This window comes from Zingiber officinale, unplaced genomic scaffold, assembly GCF_018446385.1.
Source record: "Zingiber officinale cultivar Zhangliang unplaced genomic scaffold, Zo_v1.1 ctg98, whole genome shotgun sequence".
Lineage (NCBI taxonomy): Eukaryota > Viridiplantae > Streptophyta > Magnoliopsida > Zingiberales > Zingiberaceae > Zingiber > Zingiber officinale.
In genome coordinates, this window is record NW_024589990.1 from 48,586 (window position 1) to 55,156 (window position 6,571).

A 6,571-nucleotide genomic window follows, 5' to 3' on the forward strand; every position below is an offset into this window, starting at 1 on the left:
AAAAGAAAAGATTTGAATTTTTAACTCTCTTTTAAAACCATGGTATCCACATAAGAAAAGATTTTAAAAATAAAATCCTTTTATTTTATATGGCCGGCCACACCAAGCTTGGTCTCCAAGCTATGGCCGACCACTGTACTTGGCTCAAGCCTTTGGCTTGGCCGACCCAAGCTTGGGTTTCAAGCTTGCTTGGCTAGCCACCTAAGGGTGGGTAGGAAGTGGGTATTTGATGGATATAATTCTCTATATATAAGAGGCTACGATAAGGACCGAGAGGAGGAATTGGTTTTGATCTCCCGATGAAATTAAGCTTCCCGTGTTCGCCCCGAACACCCAACTTAATTTCATCAATAATAATTCATACCACTAAAGAATTATTATTGAACTACTGCACCAATCCTAAATTACATTTTGGGCTCCTTCTTATCATGAGTGTGTTAGTCTCCCTGTGTTTAAAATATAGAATGCTCACTAATTAAATGAGTTACTGACAACTCACTTAATTAATATCTAGCTCCAAGAATAGTACCACTCAACCTTATTGTCATGTCGGACTAAGTCCACCTGCATGGTTTACAGGACAATCTTTATGAGCTCCTCTTGGGGACATCATCAACCTAGATTACTAGGATACAGTTTCCTTCTATAATCAATAACACACACTATAAATAATATCATTTCCCAACTTATCGGGCCTCTTGATTTATCGAACTAAATCTCACCCATTGATAATTCAAAGAAATAAATACTAGATATATGTGCTTGTTATTATATCAGGATTAAGAGCACACACTTCCATAATAACAAAAGTCTTGTTTTTTTATTCAGTCAGTATAAAAAGAACTTACCTTAAATGGTCCAGCTCAATACACTCCGAGTGTACTAGTGTAATTTTATAGTTAAGATAAACTAATACCAAATTACACTATGACTATTCAAATGGTTTGTTCCTTTCCATCTTAGTCATGAGCTACTGTTTATAATTTATAAGGAATTGATAACATGATCTTCTGTGTGTGACACCACACATCATGTTATCTACAATATAAATTAATTAAACAACTACACTTAGCATATAAATGTTGACATTTGACCAATGTGATTCTTTATTTCAAAAATAAATATTTATAAAAACCTAGGCTTCTAGTATACACTCTAACACCTTGAAAGCCCAATAAGTAGACAAAACCCATCCCATAGGCTCTAATGATGCATGGACCAAGTCACCATAAATGCAGCATGTATAATTGTCAGAGCACACGCGATAGTTATTATTCTACAGCTACAGGGTATGAGTGATGTGATTGTACAATACTTTCAAAATATAACAATGGGATATTTCTTGTTGTAACAGGATGAGCATTTAATGCAGGAATAATATGCTATAAAAAGAGTCTCGCCCCGCAGGCGCATGTATGCTCTCTTTTCATGAAAACTCTACATTTTGTTGCTATTCATTTGCCATTTTCTCATCCCCTCACTGACTTGAGCATTAGAGTATCTATGTCAGCGACTCCTTGTCCTGCTTATTGACACACTTTGCCCTTCCTTTGTGTGCTCGTAGGCGCTTCCTATTCGAGGTCTTCTAGCTCACTGACATTTTAGCCTTTATCGATTTCAGACGGGATCAAATTTAGTGTCGTCTGTGGAAACACACACTTGATCTAAAACGTGAAGATGGGCAAACCCAGAAGATTCACAACAATCAACGGACTCCGCAGGTACTTTCGAAGGAGCAAGCATCAATGCTTTTGCTGTAGCAATCACCATTACAAACAAATCCTCTGTATGCACACAAACATTGTAGGAGGAATATATGGAGAATAAAAAACTAGGTAGTAGGAGTTGGTGTTATACTTGCAACAAAACCAGCAGGACAAAATATAGATGACCAATAAGGTATACCGGAAGATTTGACTTCCTTTGCAATGATTACAAAATATGTATTTATGCAATCACCATCTCTGCTAGGGGTGGGATCAGGTCGAGACCCGTCCCGTAATCCCCTTACCCAATACCCGTCCCGATAAGAATTGAGATTTTTTTCTCTCCCGATCACGTACCCGAAAAGTATCGGGACCCTAATGTTCAGGATCCCGAATATTCGGGATCGGGTAGGGACCCGTAAGAATATCTCGAAAAATATTTTTTTTAAAAAAAATCTATGGAGACTCAAACAATTTTTTAGTACAATACAAATAAATTAAATCGATCTCGTGGTACATAACCATTAAAAACTAAAATATCTTCCTAGGACATCATAAATATATTAAAACTAATAAAAAAAACTAAAACTACTACTTAGTTTATACTTTAAACCTAATACAAGAAAATCCAAAAATAAAAGTTATCATGTCAGGTAATGTATCAATAATGAATTGATGATATGGTGACCTTAGTCCTTAGAAATGCTTGGATTCAACCTATAGAAAAAGATCATAAAAATTATTCTTTATATCATTTTATCAGTTTTCATATGCTAAAATAAATTAATTAACTATATTCTTCACACATTGCTAATAAATTATTTAGAAATAAAATTATGAAGTATGAGAAAATGGAGAGACAAAAAAACATAATGGTTAGATGCTTAAAATATAAAAAAATATAAAAAATAATATTTTTAATATAAAAATAATATTATAATATAATCGGGTCGGGACAGGATTCCCATCGGGAGAAAAAAATTTCCCGATCCCTTTCCCGATAGTGATCGGGGGACGGGAAAAATAGCGAACCTTCGGGTCGGGAAAATGTCGGGTCGGGATATTTTCGGGTCGAAAATGGGATGGGATTCGGGAAGAGTCGGGATTTTCGGGATTTTTTCCAACCCTAATTTCTGCCGACAGTCTAATAAAAAATACACAGGAAAGATGACATATTCAATGAAATCGTTCCGTTTGACCATATTAGCTTTGTCGTAGCCCTACATAAACCAAAAATAAAACATGCCCATAAATTTGGTTTTACATCAATAGTGCATATTGCTGCTACGATTGGAGCAGTTACAAAAATTATATGTGTTATAGCAACTTCTAAATCAACCATGTTTAATTTTATTCAACAATATGAAATGTTTGTTTGACTATACAATAAGAAGATAATTCCAATGTAATTTATCCTTGTGTTCACAATAGAAGTATTAACATAATTCATCATATATTTGCATTACAGTAAGTGTATAACTCAACAAACATTTGACTCACTTTAGCTAACTCAGTTTCAACAATGCCTTTGCCACCACATCATCTTTAGTTTTCTTAAAATATGACTTCGCTTGCTGAACAAATACATAGAGACAAGTTTTCTGTGTGAGTAATTATATGTGAATTAGGACTAAAAGATAAAATATTTAACCAACCAAAACCGTACCTTAATGATTTTGGATTTTTGTTTGACAAGTATACAAGAGTTTAGTTGATGAAGATGTGATAATTATATCAGTAGATGAGACAGGGGCTTCTTATACTTTAATAGGAGGCTCAACATTTTCCTCTCCTTTGCCCTTGGCCACCTCTATCTCATGCTCATCTTGAAAAGTGACTCTTTTACTCTTTTTGGCCAAGGGCACTCCCTTAATCTCTTTGGCAGTTGGGGGTGTTCTTTGTTGGTGCAACCTTAGGTCAAGGTTGACCTGGTTGACCTGACTCGAGTTGACCTGACTCGAGTTGACCTGACTCGAGTTGTATTTTGATGTTTGACTTAGGAAGATTGTCGGTGCAACCTTAGGTCAAGGTTGACCTAGTTGAGTTGCATGTTGATGTTTGACACTCGTGGAAGAATTGTATTCTTGATATGGGACAAGAATAGATGTTTGGGAGATTATTGGGGCAACCGTAGGTCAAGGTTGACCTGGTTGACCTGATTCGGGAAAAAGTCCAAGTATGGAGACTTGGCAACGGAAAAGTCCAAGCAGGGAGCTTGGCACTAGAAAAGTCCAAGTATGGAGACTTGGCACTGGAAAAGTCCAAGCAGGGAGCTTGGCACGCGAAAAGTCCAAGTATGGAGACTTGGCACGGGAAAAGTCCAAGTATGGAGACTTGGCACTGGAAAAGTCCAAGTATGGAGACTTGGCACGGAAAGTCCTAACTGGGATGTTAGGCAGTTGGAAAGTCCTGGTGAGTGAAGCCAGGCAGTGGGAAAGTCCTAACTGGGATGTTAGGCAGTGTGGAAAGTCCTGGTGAGTGAAGCCAGGCAGTGGGAAAGTCCTAACTGGGATGTTAGGCAGTTGGAAAGTCCTGGTGAGTGAAGCCAGGCAGTGAGAAAGTCCTAACTGGGATGTTAGGCAATGTGAAAACCCTAGTGAGTGAAGCTAGGTGAAAGTCCTGGTGAGTGAAGCCGGGCAAGGGAAAATCCAGATGGATCAAGGGTGATCGGACATCTGGTGATGGGAAGTCCAAGTAGGTCATAGGAGTGACCGGATACTTGGCACGAAGAGGAAAGTCCAAGTGGGTCAAAGGGATTGACCGGACACTTGGTGGAGAGTCTTAGCAGGTCAAGGGAGTGACCGGATGCTAAGCATGATGTACCAATAGGTCAAGGTTGACCGGATATTGGTTTGGAAGGTTTGGGACTTGGTTTGGGGAAAAACCAAGCTCTGGATCGGTCTGCAGACCGATCCAGCGATACGTTTGTGTATCTGATCGATCTGGTGACCGATCAGATAACAAACAGAAGGCAAAGGCAGTTCTATGAGCTTATTGATCGGTCTGGGGACCGATCAGCATGAAGCCTGATCGGTCTCCACGACCGATCAGAGACGCAGCCGAGAGAGGTGGGATCGGTCTGTGGACCGATCCAGATCAGACCGATCAGGAAACGAACAGAAAGTTGGGCACTTCTGTGGAGCAATCTGATCGGTCTAGGGACCGATCAGCCCAGGGCATGATCGGTCCCCAGACCGATCAGAAGGGTTCTGGACCGATCAGGGTGGAGCCTGATCGGTCCACGATTCGACCGTTGACTCACAACGGGTCGCTCCGTCTTCTCCGCTGGCTTCTGTCTTCGCTGTGCAGGTTCGCAGGATATAAAAGGAGATAAGGCTTTGGTGCAACGAGTTCTTCTTCCTTCTTCCTGTTCTTGGTGCTGCTAAGCTTGCTGTTGAGCTTTGTTAAGCTGCTTTGAAGCTTCGCGTGAGCTTCCGGCTGGGTCACTTGCTGTTGTAGGCGCTTGGAAGCGGCTGCTTCTTCCAGTCGAAGAGAAGGCAAGAAAGTTTACATTTGTATTGTACTTTATTTCTTGTTTTCCTTGTACTCCTTTCTTGTTGCTGCAAGAAGTTTCTGTGGCGAGGTTTCTCCACCCAGAAGGAGTGTTTTATTAGCCGGTTTTCCGGGGACTCATCCACCGACGGATTGATTGGGTTCGTCCACCTTACGGACACGCCGAGGAGTAGGAGCATCATCTCCGAACCTCGTACATCGCTGTGTTAAGGTTTGATATCCTTCCTTTCGTTTCTATTTTATTTTTCCGCTGCGCTAACGAATTGTAGGAAGAAACGAGTAATTTGGGGCGGCTATTCACACCCCCCCTCTCTAGCCGAGTACGTAGGATCCCAACAAGTGGTATCAGAGCGAGGTCGCTCTTCGCCGGATTAACACCCGAGGGAGCACAAGCTAGAGATGGATCAACTCGGAGAGGACATCACGATTCCACCCTTCTACGATCGCGACGACTTCGCGTTTTGGAAGGTAAGAATGAAATATTTTCTTATGACTAATCTTGAGAATTGGAGGTGTGTGCAAGTAGGTTTCACTCCTCCGGAGGATGAAGAAGGAAAACCTCTCAAGAAGAAGGGGTGGACGAAGGAGCAAATCCACCAATCAACCATCAATGATGAGGTAACGAAAATCATTGAATTTTCTTTACCTAATGATGTTTTGTGTAGGATAGGTGGATATAACGATGCCAAGGAGTTGTGGAACAACTTGGCTAAGTTCCATGAGGGGAACTCCACTTCAAGCCATGAAGAGGAGGCAAGTGAGCCAAGTCGCTCACATCATGGAGGCATGGATTTAGAGGTTGAGGGTTACTCAATATCTAAGGATGAAGAGGAGGAGAGTTCTTCTTCAAGTTCGGAGCAAGAAGAAGAAGCTTCTACCTCCGGAAGGAATGAAGGAGAGAGCGTTCAACCATCCTTAACCCTAGGTAACTCAAGCAATTTAATTTCTTGTAAATTACATATAATGTGCTTTGAGTGTAGGGAGTATGGACATTACAAGAGTAAGTGTCCAAGGAGGGTAAGAAAGACTCCACCGGCGCCAAAGGTCAAGGAAGCCGGAGTCCCGAAACGCAAGGGCAAGGAGCACATCGTGTGCTTCCAATGCAAGCAAAGGGGACACTATAGGAGCCATTGTCCGAGGGGGAGGCAACCTCACAAGGGCAAGAGACCGGGCACATCGATAGGGGGAGCTAAGGCAAACCCTAAGGTAACCTCTAAGGTTCATTTTTGCAATTCTAATAAAATGCATGCTAGGAATTTTATTGCACTTGTCGATAATAACAAGCATGATAACCTTAGGAATCAATACATGTGCTTAGGAGCTAAACATGTTAGCCTAGGTAAGGATAACAC